Source organism: Lissotriton helveticus, chromosome 2_1 (genome assembly GCF_964261635.1).
Source record: "Lissotriton helveticus chromosome 2_1, aLisHel1.1, whole genome shotgun sequence".
NCBI lineage: Eukaryota > Metazoa > Chordata > Amphibia > Caudata > Salamandridae > Lissotriton > Lissotriton helveticus.
The window spans coordinates 530,772,671-530,787,609 of record NC_136059.1 but is presented as its reverse complement, the minus strand read 5'-3'; positions in this window follow the sequence as shown (position 1 = coordinate 530,787,609).

Sequence of the window (14,939 nt, the reverse complement as noted above, 5' to 3'; positions counted from 1 at the left end):
ATGATCTGCGAATCGTCCGCATAGGTCATGAGTTCAAGACCTACCCGTTCTGCTAAGTCAGCAAGGGGGCGGAGATAGAGGTTGAAGAACAACGGACTTAAAATTGAGCCCTGGGGCACGCCATGGGGTGACAGAAAGACATCCGACTGGGCCTGTGAGGACGAGATTTGAAACGTCCGGCTGCTCAAATATGATCTAATCCAGTCCAGCGCAGTGCCTCCGACACCATCCCCACTCAGCCTGGCAAGCAGTCTGTTGTGAGAGATGGTGTCGAAGGCTGCGCTCAGGTCGAGCAGCCTTCCACTTCCCCCGCAACCCTCCACCACATTCACCTTTGACATCGACGAGGACCCACTCAGTCGACGTGGCCCTACCTCAGTGCACTGCTAGTCACCGTTCCGTGGTGGTGTGCCTGTGCCGGCCGCTGTGCATCCTAGGCCACTAACTCTGTGCAGCTCAAGTTAGGCACCCTGTCTGATGAGATATTGGGTGGCCTCTGAGTCAATGGCCTTGGGATCAACAACGCCATGTGTCTGTGGCCCTGCGCTGTCCGCTGCCTCCGGCCTTAACTGCAGTCCACCATGGCTCACACATCAAATCGAGTCCTGAGCGGCCCGGACATCTCACCACCACAGGAAACACATGCCACCACCGTCAGGACCACCTCTAAACGCCAACTGCCAGAGTCGAAACAGTCGTAATGGCAGACTAACAGAGTTGTCCACACCTGTCGTGGATGCCATCAACTGCCTGATAGCCCTGCTCAGTACTCCAGGTGCCACTAACTCAGTGCACAACAACTCATGGACCATTTCTGATTGAGTTTTGTGCTGTGGAGAGCTCACGCAGCAATCTCACCTCAGGCAGTGTGGGAGACCTGGGACGATGATGAGGAAGATGATGCAGGTGTCACACCCCACTGCCGCTGCAGCAGGAATATCCCAAAGGGACACAATCCTAGACAATTTCTTCACATGGGCACGCTCAGCACTAGTGCCCCAACCTCAGTGCACTGCAACTCACGGACACTTCTGTTTGCATATTGGGTGACCTCTGTACTTTCTCCGGCTACCACCATGATCTGCTTGTGTTTTCTGTTTCCATTTAATAGTATTCACTGTTCAAGTTGATGCCAGCACCAACCACTGCGTAAGGGCTCACTTACACTCACATCACACACATTCAGCACAGGCATCACTGTACATGTTATTATTATTATTATTAATATTATTGATAATCCATTTTTGATAGAGAGCATGGCTACCCTTAGGCATCCCAGCGCTAGATGCAACCACAAGAAGCTGATAGTATTACTGCAAGTTCTGGAAGAGCCATGTTTTTAGTTGTTTCCAGAATATGTTCCATAAAATGGATGCGTTGTATGAAAACATCCGACCTCCTGAGCATGCTCTTAGGATTCTCGGAACCTTCGACTGAAATAGGTTGGCTGATCTCAGGCTGGGAGAAAGGATATTAGAGAGGGGTTAATTTTAGGACCTCTACCCCAGAGGGTCTTGTGTGAAATGCAGAGTAATTTGAACTTTATCTGTTCTGCGATGGGTAGCTAGTGTAGTGTTTTCAGTGCTGGTTTAGCTGAGTGTTTTCTAGGGATATTGTGTAGCAGCCTGGCTGCGTAATTCTGCACAGCCTGAAGTTTCCTTATTGTGGCATTCGGGGTGCCCAGGTACAATGAGTTACAATACTCCAGCCGCGGGAGTACTAATGCCTGTACCATAGTTCTGCATGCTGTTTCCGGGAGGAGAGGTAGTATTTTCCTCAGTTGCCTTAGGATTCCAAAGCATATAACCGCTACTTTTATTGCTTGGTGGTCAAGTTTGAGTGACCTGTCCAGCCAGATTCCTAGGCTTGTTATCCTTTCTTTGGGTATTGGGGCTGGACCCAAACAGTTTGGCCAGTTCATGTCTGAGGGAATTTTTGTGATATTGCCAAGGATCATTAGCTAAGTCTTGTCCCCGATAAGCTTAAGGTATGATTGGTCCATCCAGGTGGCCACCTTTCCAAGGCATGCTTCAAGGTCGACTGGTCTCTTCTTAGGATGGTTGAGGGCTACCACCAGCTGGGTATCGTCCGCATAGGTCACTATCTGGGTCCCATATGGGAGGACTAATTCAGCCAGAGGTCTCAAGTACACATTAAAAAGGGTGAGGCTTAGCGGTGAACCCTATGGGACCCCACAAGTTAGAGGGATCTTTCTTGAGATATACCTGCTTTCAAATACCTGAAATGATCTATCTGTTAAGAAGTACTTAAGCTATGAAAGGGCATTGCCTGCCACTCCCACCTCCTTAAGTCTATACAGTAGAATGTCATGATTTACAGTGTCAAATGCGGCACTGAGATTAAGCAGGATGATTGCCACTGTGCCGCCCATATCAAGGACTTTAGATCAAGCAGGATGATTGCCACTGTGCCTCCCATATCAAGGACTTTCCGAGATTCCTCCATAACTGTTATTAGGACCCTTTCTGTGCATTGATTAGGTCTGAAGCCTGTCTGAGAGGTTTGTAAAATCTTGTGGGATTCAAGGTAGTTGGTAAGGATCTTATTTACATATTCTTCCAGGATTTTAATGGTCAAAGGGAGTAGTGCAACCGGGCGGTAGTTACTCCAGACTTCTGGATGCTGTTGGGCTTTTTTATGAGTGCTTTAACCATGGCGTGTTTCCAGCTCGCTGGTACTATCGCGGTAGTTATGGAAGAGAGGAGAACTTCCAGTAATACCGGTAGTATAATCTCCTTTTAGCATATGCTTCAGATGTGCCGATTTGACTGTTGTGAAACGTTTGGAGAGAGTGTTCAGATCTAGGATTGGGATGTCGACCAGAGGATTTGATCCCTCTATATTACTTTCCGATTTAGTGCTAGGGTTCTCCGTCTCTGGGCTTGGTGGAAAGGCGCTGTATATGTCTAAGATTTTTTAATTAAAATATTCTGCCAGCTCCTTACACCGCTGAGGTGCTAATTCTGCGGACCTTTCTGGCTGGGGAGTGAGGGGGGAGAGCTTTTTTGCTATTCTGGCAATTTCCCTAGAGGCATTGGCTGCCTGGTTAATTTTCTCATCATAATATTGAGCTTGAGCTTTCTTAATTTCTATCTGGTAGGTTTTAATCGCCTCTCTATACTTTTGTTTTTTCTCTCGGCAATAGTCTCTCCTCCATAACCTTTCAAATTGTTTACATTTTGTTTAACTTCTCATATTTTGGGAGTATACCAAGGGAATCATTTTTCTGTGGGTCTCTTTGAGCTCCATTTGTATGGAATGATGGAGTTCAGAAATATTTTGATCCATTCATTGAAGTTATTGTAAGCTTTGCTGGGATCGGGGTCACCTTTAAGGTTGGCAATTGACAGTATGTTAGACCAGATTTCAGGGTCTAATTTTGCCCAAGATCGTTCCCAACTCTTTGTTGGCCGGTCATTGGGTGCAGCCTGTGATGTCTTCCACATGATCGAGATTAAAAAGTGGTCTGACCAGGGAACCGGGGAAGGGTTGTCTATAGAAAGAATAGCTACATTTGAGAATACAGGGTCTAGTATGTGACCTTTGTTGTGGGTCGGGCTGGTGACTTTCTGGATACGTTGTAATCCCTGCAGGTTTTGAATAAGGCCTCACTTTTATTGGGGTCCTCCAAATGAAGATTGAGGTCACCTAAAATAGTAAAGTTAGCGGCTGAGTTTGCCCTTATTGCCACCGTGTCTGTGAGGGACTCGATAAATGAACCACATGGGCCTGGAGCTCGGTATATTAAAATTCCTGATAGTGAACATGTGGGGGTGAAGGTAAGTGCGAATCCCATACTCTCGCAATCCTGCATAATATCAGGTTCAATGCATCCATTTAAGTGGTCTTTCAAGATGATGACAATCCTCCCGCCCTTCCGAGCTCCCTGTCCTTCCTAATTATGTGATATCCATGGAGTAGAGCCTGTGCCACGTCTGGTTCTGCATCTTTGTGCAGCCAAGTTTCTGTCAGGAACAACGCCTCCGGCTGTTGTTCGCTGAGTAGGATATTGATTTTGGAGTAGTGCTTTGGGAGGGACGTGCAGTTTATCATGAGTAGCTTTGCCTCTGTGATATTCTCTTTACTAGTATGTTGCCGCATTGTGTGACTCACTTTAAACGGGCAATTAAGGCATTCTCTACTGTCCGATGTGAGGCTGATTCTGTGTTTACATTTCTTATTGTCGGGAGTTCTGAGTGCTAATAGTTGGTGTCTTGAGTACTTAATGTGCCTTGTGCTAGGTCCAGGGGTCCTGACCCCCTGGTCCCAGAAGGGCGTGGACGGGTGCAGACAGGCTTGCCTTAGGCACGCCTTTGGTGCGCCAGTGGCGCGTCCGCTCTGCATGCGACTAAAGTAAGCAGTGGCTCCGCCTGACCTCTGCCCTGAGTCCCGCCTCCTGACGTTGTTTCCCTCCACACAAACGGAACACTCTGTGGTCGACCGGGGTTTGGCGAAATTAGCAGGGGTGCGGGTGAGCGGCGCAGGTGTAGTTTTGGTAAGTGAAATTTAAAAGTTTAAACTTGCTTTAAAATCACCCCAACTAAAGTACGTGCGATATTAAAAAAAAGCAGACAGCCACTACCGCTGAATAAGACTTTCTGAGAGCGCACTGTAAAGTTAAGTGCTGTGTGCAAGATGGAGCGTGGGCTTTTTGTTACCGTTGCAGCGTTGCTGTTTAGAATGCTTGCTCATCGCTGCGCATCCGCGCTGCCATGTGACTAAAGTAAGCAGTGGCTCCGCCTTTTGACCTCTACCCTGAGTCCTGCCTCCTGATGCCGTTTCCCTCCACAGAAATTGAACACTCTGTGGTGGACCAGGGATTTGGCAAAATTAGCAGGGTGCGAGTGAGAGGCGCAGGTGTAGTTTTGGTAAGTGAAATTTAAAAGTTTAAAAGTGCTTTAAAATCACCCCAACTAAATTATGTGCGATATTAAAAAAAGCAGTCACCCGCTACCGCTGAACAATACTTTATGAGAACGCACTGTAAAGTTAAGCACTGTGTACAAGATGGAGCCCATGTTACCGTTGCAGCGTTGCTGTTTAGAATGCTTGTGACCCTGCCAATAAAGGGGCTTGGTGCATGTGCCCATAGCCAGTTCCACAAACTATCTGCGTGTGTCCGTGTGGTCATGGGGCCCTACAACATTACATTGCGCTGTGTACCGCAGATGCACCATGTCACCACAGGCAGTGGGTAATACCTTGGACATGTAGCTTTGTCGTCACCCACTCAATACATAAGAGGAGTGGACTGTGCCGTCGTATGTGGGTCCAGCATGAGTGTGTGAATGATAATTGCGGGGCTCTAGGTGTGGTTCAGTACAGGAAATGGGCAAATGCAGGTGTCTCTGTCACAGTGTGGGTCTCCTTTGTGGGGTGTAGGTGGTCTCTGATGAGACTTAGACACCCAGGTATGTGATATAGTTCAGCTTCCATGAGCTCTGACCCCACCCGCACTTGTTCAGTCACCTCCTTTTGGCATTCTAACACCTGGCATTGGAATGCAATGTGTGCCTCTATGATATGCTTGGAGTCAGCAGTGGTGGTGGGTGCTTCCTGCTGTGTGGTCTGTGTAGGGGTTGGGGTCTCCTCTATGTAGTTTGGCTGCCCTGCTCCTGGGGGAGGGTTGCCTAAGATGTCCATGAGCTGTTGTAGGGCATCGGTGTCGAAGGTGTGGTGAAAAAAGAAAAGAAAAAAGAAAAACCAGCATCACTGATGAGTTGTCTGGTCTGCTCTGCTGGAGGTGTTTTTGTACCTCTGCAATGTGAAGGGGAGATGCATGTTGAGATTTTGTTGACATGTATTTTAGCACATTGTTCTTGGTTACATGCAGACTATATGACAATGTACATTGTGACTGTTTGGGAGGTGCTGAATATTTGATAAGGGAGTGTGGACATTTGGACTACATGACGGATGTGAGGTTGTACACGTACATTTCCATCTCACAGTTTCCTGCTATGTTAAATGTGATTGGGCTATTTCTGTGCATGAGCGGACCCAGTTGTGTCCTCTGTTCTGCAGTGTCGGTGTTGCGCTTTGTACCATATTGTCATCGGATGTGCTGTTATTGCTATATGTGTGTGTGCTGCAGTGTGCCAAGGGGATCAGGGACATGTTCCTGGGTCATTGTGGGTGTGCAGTTTGCTACACATCGTTGTACATGTGTTCCATTGTGCCCATCTCCCCCCATCCCCCCATTCCCTGGTCATTACATACCCTGTTGATGTTCTGTCAGGTCCTTTCGAGCTGTGTCCATACTCCCAACTCCTTGCACCGTCTCCATACTAATGACTGTGGCCTCTATTTCTTCCAGCTCATCCTGTGGCGTAGGACTCCCACTTCCTGTCGCCGTTGCTGCCTTCCTGTTAGCAGTGGGTTTGTGCTTGGTTTGGCTTTTCACATCATGCCAGCGCTTCTTGGCCTCCCCCATTGACCTCCTTGACACTCTGACTGCATTCACGTTTGTCAAATTGACGTTCAGTTGATGGTCGTGTTCTGTCACCTCCGTGACGCTGATCTGGTTTTCCTGCGGACTGCACCCTGACTTCCTCTTCTCCTTGGCCTTCCATGACCCTGAGGTTCCTTGCTGGTGGTCTGTGTGGCTAGTTAGTGTTCACGTTGACCTCTGCACGCAGTTTGTTTTTGTTTCCCTTTGTTTTTGTTCTGCTTTTATGGTGCCTTTTCCCGCTTGATGTGTGGGAATTGCAGGCCTGTCGCTGGTTTTCGCTGATTTTTGTATTGCGATTGGCCTCATCACAACTTTTTTTGCGTTCTTGTTTTGCATTTTTGCGGCGTCACGTTGACTTTATCACGTACATTTGATGCGTTATCGGGAGCCAATCGCATGGTACTACCATGTTGAGAATGCGACGTTAACACAGCATTATTTTCCCACGATAGACTGCAATGTGAAGAGTTGAGTTAAGCTAATTTTGCGGTAATTATCACACATTCTTGAGAGTATCCCCATTGTAAGTTCAAATGACAAAGGGTCCCTCAACTCCTGGGCGCCGCTGATATTGCGGTCTGCAAGGACTCGAAATGGGTGTTGCGGTGCTGTGCACCGCAGCCTTTAGGTGTAATGCCTGTAGGGATTGGGCGTACTGGGGTCGCAAAGCATTGAGAGGGTCTCTTTATTCCTTCTCCCCGCTTCAGGAAGGACACTGCTCCACCAAGGCCCGTACCGCTTCCAAGAAGTTTATTTTTTTTCTTTTGTATCTGTTTTTTCCTCTGCAGGCGCATCGGTACGGTCTTTGCTTTCCACACAGCTATGCAAAGCAGCACAGCAGGTCTCCTGTAAGCCGCACGGGCTCCAGATTTTCGCTCGCCTGACCCGGGTGTTCGTGGCATCTGGTGGCGGCTCTGGTAGGGACAAGTTGCAGCCTCTAGGTGTAAGGCCGGTAGGGATTGGGCATGCTGGGGCCACAAAGCAGTGAGAGGGTCTCTTTATTCCTGCTCCCCTATACAGGAAGGACACCGCTCCCCAAGGGCCCGCACCGCTTCCAATAAGTGGTGTCTTTTCTTTTGTCTATGTTTCCCCTTCAGGCACATCGGTATGCTCTTCGCTTTCCGCACAGCTCTGCAAAGCAGCACAGCCGGCCTCCGACTGGGAGTTGCACGGGCTCGAGACTTTCTCTCGCCTGACCTGGGTGTTCGTGGCACCCGGTGCCCGTTCCAGTAGGTACAAGTTGTGGCTGCAGGTGAGGTGGTCGAAAAGGAGGATTTATATATATTTTCAGGCACTTTTCTCTGGGTGGCCGCAATTTTGTAGTGTGCATTGTTTCTCACCTGTAGTTTGAGAAGGGACTCAGTGGGGGTCACTGCATGTAGCTAGTCCTTGCTGGGGAGGGCTCTTTTACCCTGATTGTTAGTAAGGTCAAAGTGGGGGGTTTCATTGATATTGCGCTCTAAAAATGCCACTATTAAGGTGTGTGTACGTTGGGCCATTGTGGTTTTTTGCGTCATTTCACTTGTGGGAGTGCCCACTCAGCATCAGCCTGGACATTGGCATGCTGTTTCTTTGCTTGCAATTGTTAATTGTGGCCTGGGTTCAGGGAAGGGATTGTACATCCCCTCATTTGGTGTTGTGGTAAATTTTCAGGGCCCAAGGTTGTTGATCTGTCCTGTTGTGGGTGGCTACGAAGAGATCTAAGATGAGCAGTCAAAATATCGATTTTTTAATATTGACATACAGTAATATCATGTTTTTCATATCATAGGGACAGAATATCGATGTCAAGAATATCATTGACCAGAATATCGACCTTAAGGTAAGTAATATCGATTTTTTTTTTATATCAAAGTAAGTAATATCGAAATTAACAATATTGAAGTAAGTAATATCGTTAGCAAAAATGTTGTTAATAATATCGATATTTATATTAGTGGTATGTATTTTATATGTATGTTAAACATTTTTTGTAATGTAGTTTTATTATTTTTACATTTGTATTAAATGTTTAGTAATTTTTTTTAAGTGACATTTGCGTTTTAGTATCAGTGCAGGTTGTGGGTTTATAGGGGAATAGGGTGGGAAGTAACTTAATTATAATTATTTAATTAATATTTTTTTATTTATTGTTATTGATTATTAATTCATTGCTAATACTTATTAATTGGTTATTAATTGATTAATTTATCATCATTTTAATTATATATAATTTTTATGTATGTTATTATTCATTAATTTATTGTTAATTAATTATTAATTGATAATTTATTTTTAGTAATTGATTCATTGATAATTAAATTAATTATGTTAATTTTTATGTGTAGTGGGTTGTGGGTTTATAGGGGAATCGGGTGGGAAGTAATTTAATTATAATTAATTAAAATATGTTTGTATTTATTGTTATTGATGAGTCATTTATTGTTAATCAATTTTTAATTGGTAATTACTTTTTTATAATTTATTAATTTATATTTATATTAATTGTAATTAATTTATTATTATTTGTTATTTGTTTTTGTTGTTAATTAATGTATTGATAATTTATTATTAATTGGTAATTAATTGTTATTAATAGATTAATTGATAATTAAAGTAATTATGTTTATTTTTATGTGTAGTGTGCTGTGTGTTTATGTGGGAATAGGGTGGGAAGTAATTTAATTTTATTTAAGTAAATATTAATTTTATTTTATTGTTTTTTATTATTAATTTAGTTTTTAATGTTATTTATTTTTCAAAAATGATTTAATTAATAAATATGCTAATTTAACCCCTATGCTATCCAAATTGTCTACACTGTTACATTCACTGGAGCTGGAATATAAATTTTTACCCCTACCCTATCCAACACTTTCCCTACTGTTGCACTCACTGGAGTGAGAATAGTAATTTTTACCCCTATGCTATCCAACACTTTCCCTACTATTTCACTCACTAGAGTGGGAATAGTAATTTTTACCTCTACGCTATCCAACACTTTCCCTACTGTTGCACACCCTGTAGTTGGAATAGTCATTTTAACCTCTACGCTATTCAACACTTTCCCTACTGTTGCACTCACTGGAGTTGTAATAGTAATTTTTACCCCTACGCTATCCAACACTTTCTCTACTGTTGCACTCACTGGAGTGGGAAAAGTAATTTTTACCCCTACGCAAACCTACACTTTCCCTACTGTTGCACTCTCTGGAGTGGGAATAGTAATGTTAACCCCTACGCTATCCAACACTTTCCCTACTGTTGCACTCACTGGAGAGGGAATAGTAATTTTTACCTCTACGCTATGCAATATTGTTTTTTATTATTTTAGTTAATGTAGTATATCATTAATATTAAAAAGAGTAAAACTATTTTTTACTTTTTAAAATTTGTTATAGATATTTATTTAATTTTATTTATGTTATTGTTAATTAATTTATTGTTAATTAATTATTAATTGGTCATTTAGTTTTAGTAATTGATTAATTGATAATGAAATTAATTATGTTAATTTTTATGTGTAGTGGGTTGTGTGTTTATAGGGGAATAGGGTGGGAAGTCATTTAATTATAATTAATTAAAATAATATGTTTTTATTTACTTTTTGGACTGTGACTATCATTGAATTATTAAGGATTGAGTTGGACTCTGTCGCTAGGGTCTCGAGGCTCCCCTTGGAAAAGGTTCACTCTTTTTCTCAATCCCAGAGAACATGCCTTTGGGCTAGGAACATCACATTGCACCAATTGCAAGTGGTGGTTGGGCAGCTGAATTTCTTCTGGAGTATTTTTCTGATGGATCGCCCTTTTTCACGGTCGATTGCAAAGGCCAGGTCTGATTTGAGGGTGAAACGCCATCATACCTGGTTGACAAGGGAGGTTTGCCAGAATATGAGGCTCTGTGAGGCATTCTTGAGTTACTTTATTGGGATGGTGGTGTGGCCCAGCACACCCCAGAACAATGAGGAGATAGGTTTGTTGGCTGATGTGGCATCCAGGGAAAGCTTTGGTGCTTTTCTGGGTCCAGCATGGTGTGCTCAACGGTGGCCCAGGGATTGGGTGCAGTCTGGCCTAGTCACTAACATTGGTTTTCTTGAGCTTTTCCCCATTCTCGTTGCCCATAATACTTGGCCAGAGCAGCTCTGCAACCAGTCAGAAGTATTCTGGTCTGACAACATGACAGTGGTGGATTGCATCAACCAGCAGGTAGCAAAGTGTAAAATGATCCTTAAGCTTTTAAATGAGATCGTTTTGCTATTTCTGAAGCTTAATGTACTGTTTAAAGTCAAGCATGTCCTAGGTGTACTTACCAACGCAGCTGATGCTTTATCTCATTTCAAGAGGCAGGCTATCTGGTACCATCTCCCAGGAGCAACAGAGTTCCCTACTCCTTTTCTAAACCAACTGTGGCAGCTTGGTGCCGAAGTTTACCAGACCTTGCGGAAGCCATTCTAGCGCTCAGGGAGAGGCATGTCTGAGAGGGGGAATTTCGTGCATATTGCAATTTACTGGGGCTCACTGGGGTTGGGGATTGGTTCACCACTACATCAGTGATTGCATTTGTTTTACAACTCTTTTTATTGCAATAAGAAAAAGCACATTACAGCAATGACAGCAGCTATCTGCACACAAAACATTATGATACACCAATGACAAAGTGAGTTTACAAGAATTGTCCAATGTCCCAGGTATTATCTATCACCTTCCATCCATCTCAGCGAGGCCATCTTCATCGCCCCTGTCACTCCAAGTCACTCGGTCAATTCCCACAAAAGGTGTGCACAACATCCCCCTCTTCTCATTCCTTCGTCCCAATACCTTTGTCCATTTAAGTGGACACCCCCTCTCCTTCTGGACTACCTTCTCGGCTTGTATGCATCAGTCCATGTCAGATTCCCACTACCGCAGTGGCAGGGAGGAGGTTTCTCTCCACAATCTTGCTATGTTTCATTTGACTGCAGCGAAGTGGCAGGGTGACACAATGTCTATCAGCAGCTGAGAGGTCAGTTGCCTCCCATACATTTAATAAACACCATTTTGGCAAAATCTCCATGTCTACCCCACATGTGTGCAGCCACCGCCCTCCAATAGGGCTGGACTACCGGGAACTCCCTCAACAAATGGACAAATGTACTCTCCAGACTGCACTCCATAAGACACCCCACCGACTCAGCCCTTCCCATCTTGACCCCCCTTCCCCACCGCCAGCGCTCCTCAAGACCTGGCTCTTCGATCATTAGCGGCGCCCCCTCCCCCCCCCCCCAGCGCCTTGAGACCCTCACGGGTATGTAGCGCGCTTTATAAATGCAGTGATTGATTGATTGACCACAGTCGTACATGAATAGTAAATTCGGTGTAGGATTTTCAACTGGACCAATCAAAAATAAAAGCAGACTCCTGTCACTCATTGTCATCCAGTTGTCTCAAGTACACTCTACATTTGTCTCTATGGTGCAGTAGGGGGACCGAGGAGTTGTTCGGAATTTTGAGATAGGTCAAGGAGATGTCACGTTTATGCATGAATTCATCAAGCAACCTGTACTCCAATGGCACGGCCACCGTCAACTCCATTCCCTTCCCCATCGCTCCCCCCAGTGCACGTGTAATCTGGTGTTAGCGGTATGACTCTGTGGGAGCCAATTGATATTCCCTGTTGTAAGTCTTCAAAGGATTTCACCTCTCTGTTTGCCCACAAGTCCTTGACCTGCGAGATACCTGATAAATCCCATTTCCTGAAACCATGGTATCTGGCCGGTAGGCCTAGTTGTGCCGTGTCCCAATCTGGCACTGCCTGGGTGATTCTACCACCCCAGCACCGCAGTTGCAGAATGCTAGACTTTCACTGTAGTTGCTGTCGGACTGGGCTAAGATGCGCTGCTACTCTCTCCATAGAGCGCTGTAAGATAACCTCCCAGCTGCATGTTCCGATTATCCATCCTGTAAGCTGGATCATCATGAGGAAAGTACACCCAGTGGTTCACCATCACTAGCTGGGCTGCCCAATAATATTGTTGCAGAGCGGTAAGCGATATACCCCTGTCAATCCAGCTCTGAGACAGCTTCACTAGTGATATCGTGTGGTCCCTCATCCCACAGGTGTGTCCCAGTAAGTGCACCAACCTCCTTGAAACAGGTAGGAGGAACCAGAAGTGGGGCATTCTGCAAAATATAAAGTAAGCTTAGCAAAGCCATCATCTTAAACAATGCAGCCTTCCCTAGCATGGAAATGGGGCGGGCCTTCCATTGTTAAACACCCCTTCTTAGTCTCTATAGCGGGGATTCCAGGTTGCGCTCTTGAAAGACCTGCAGGTCCCTCCAGGGGAGGGCCACAGGAAAGAGGGGGGACTGGCCTTCTGCCACCTACCAGAGGGCTAAGCAGTCACCTCTGGGGCCTGTCGGGAGCCTGTCATGACCCCCACCAGGCAGCAGCTTCCCCCTCTCATCGGGCTCCACTCACTAGTTGGCCGCTCCCGGCCCCAGGTATACATAGCTCCTCAAGTCTTGTTTCAGGGCGTGGGACAGCCGCCATTGCATTGGAGCCCAGGAGAAGCAAAGTACTCTGCTGCACTGGTTGCCAATAGGCACTCTTTCCCGAGTGAGTTAATGGATCCCTCAGTAGAACTCACAGGCCTCAACATAGTCATGCACATGTCACCCTCACTGATCAGTCTCTGTTCTTCCAGGGCAAGGTAAGGCACTTAATTTCCCTCCTGGCCTCCACTCTGATGCTCGCTCAGCAGCACTTCAGCCTGTCAGTCTGTTTCAGTATGTAGATGCCCCAGCACGGCCCGCAATCTTGCAAGGGAGACCCCAGGGTGGCCTCCCCCATCTCTGCTTCCACTTCGGGTTCCCTGCTGGATGCACGACAGCAGGTGCCCAGGCTCACGCGGTGTAAGTCCCCAAACCAGACTACTGCCCGCACTTCCTCGCTCGATGCTTGCTGCCAATCCAGCCCAGGACGTCACACCCTCTGGTAGGTCGACACTGCTGGCTCCACTCCCGGAGCTCTGATTCTTCCGGGGAGGCCACCACTGGCCGCTCCCTGCCTCCACACACTTCGCAATGTAGAGGAGGTTATTGGATTTCAGAATGATGTACGAATAGTTGAGGGTTTCAACGGCGGGTGGCCGGGACCCCATTAAGATGCAGCCATCTTGCTCTGCTGCTGGCCATTTCCCCTCAGTGATTGCATTCTTGGGATCGCCAAGGGGCGAGGGATGGCTAGCTGCATGCGCCAGATGCAACACCTTGGCGATATCCTTTTTTGCAAGGAGGTTGGGGTGCACAGACGGGACAAAAACTTTCCTGGTCCAGAGGGCTTTAGGAGGTTGGCAGCATCTGGGAGCCACTCAACACAATCCGTTGAATTAGCTTATCCTGTAGATAAGGAAAATAGATTGTATCCGGGATTAGCTAGATAACTGTTTAGATCCGATGTGTTTCTAGATGACAAAATGTACTGTCTGTATTTGCCTCTCTGTTGATTGTTTTGTCGGTATACACAAATAGAAGTATATGAACTTGAGGTTTTGTGCATGTGATACATGATTTCAATTGTATATGAATTTGATATCAATTTTTCTGCAATCACTCTTAGAGTGAATTCAAGGTTTTTTCTGCATAGGATATATGATTTTAAACGGTATATGAATTTGACATTAATGTTATTGTAATGACTTTTACAGTGTTTTTTATCATTGTGATATCTGTTGTTTTTAATAAAAAATATATTTTAACATATAATTAAAATTGCAATAGTTGTATGTACAACCTTTCAAGATCTAACATATGGGCTACAAACGTTCTTGTTGGGTACCTTGAGACCTAGTATTGCATTTAGTGATTGTATCCTTTTCCACCAAGGGACATTTGTTTCTACTTGTTAGTAACACCCTACTCCCCCGGTCTGGCATAAGGGGTCCCTCTCATTTCTCCTATATAAGCATCTGGGAGGGGCAAATCCTGACTCCAGACACCCCATTAACGAGGCTAAGCCAGCAGCAATCATGGCAGCCCAAGGGAGCATTTGCAGGTCACCGGATAAGGTCCGCCTCTGTAGGGTGGCATTTACGCTAGTCTTCTATAGGGCCTTTTGGGTAAGAAATTGGTGGCCAAAACAAAAGGAACACTGAGGTGGTCTTGCAGTATAATGATATCCAGTGGTTTAATGGCTCCCTAGAAATTACTATTCCCTGTTCCAAGATGGATCAGGGATCAGGCTGGCTGGAGGGATCACATCCTTTTGGTTAGCGAGTGAGGCAATGCATGCTGTCCACTGCGCAACCTCAAGGTTTTTCTAGCACATTGGCCCATGAAAATGGGGGCCCCTTCCTGGTGCATGTAGATAGAACACCTCTGACCAGGTTTCAGTTTTTTAGAATGCTTAATCAAGCCTTGATGGCAGCAGGGTTTGACTCTACAGAATATAGGTTGCACTTTTTCAGGATAGGGACCACCACTGCCGGAGAGGCAATGGGCCTTACAGG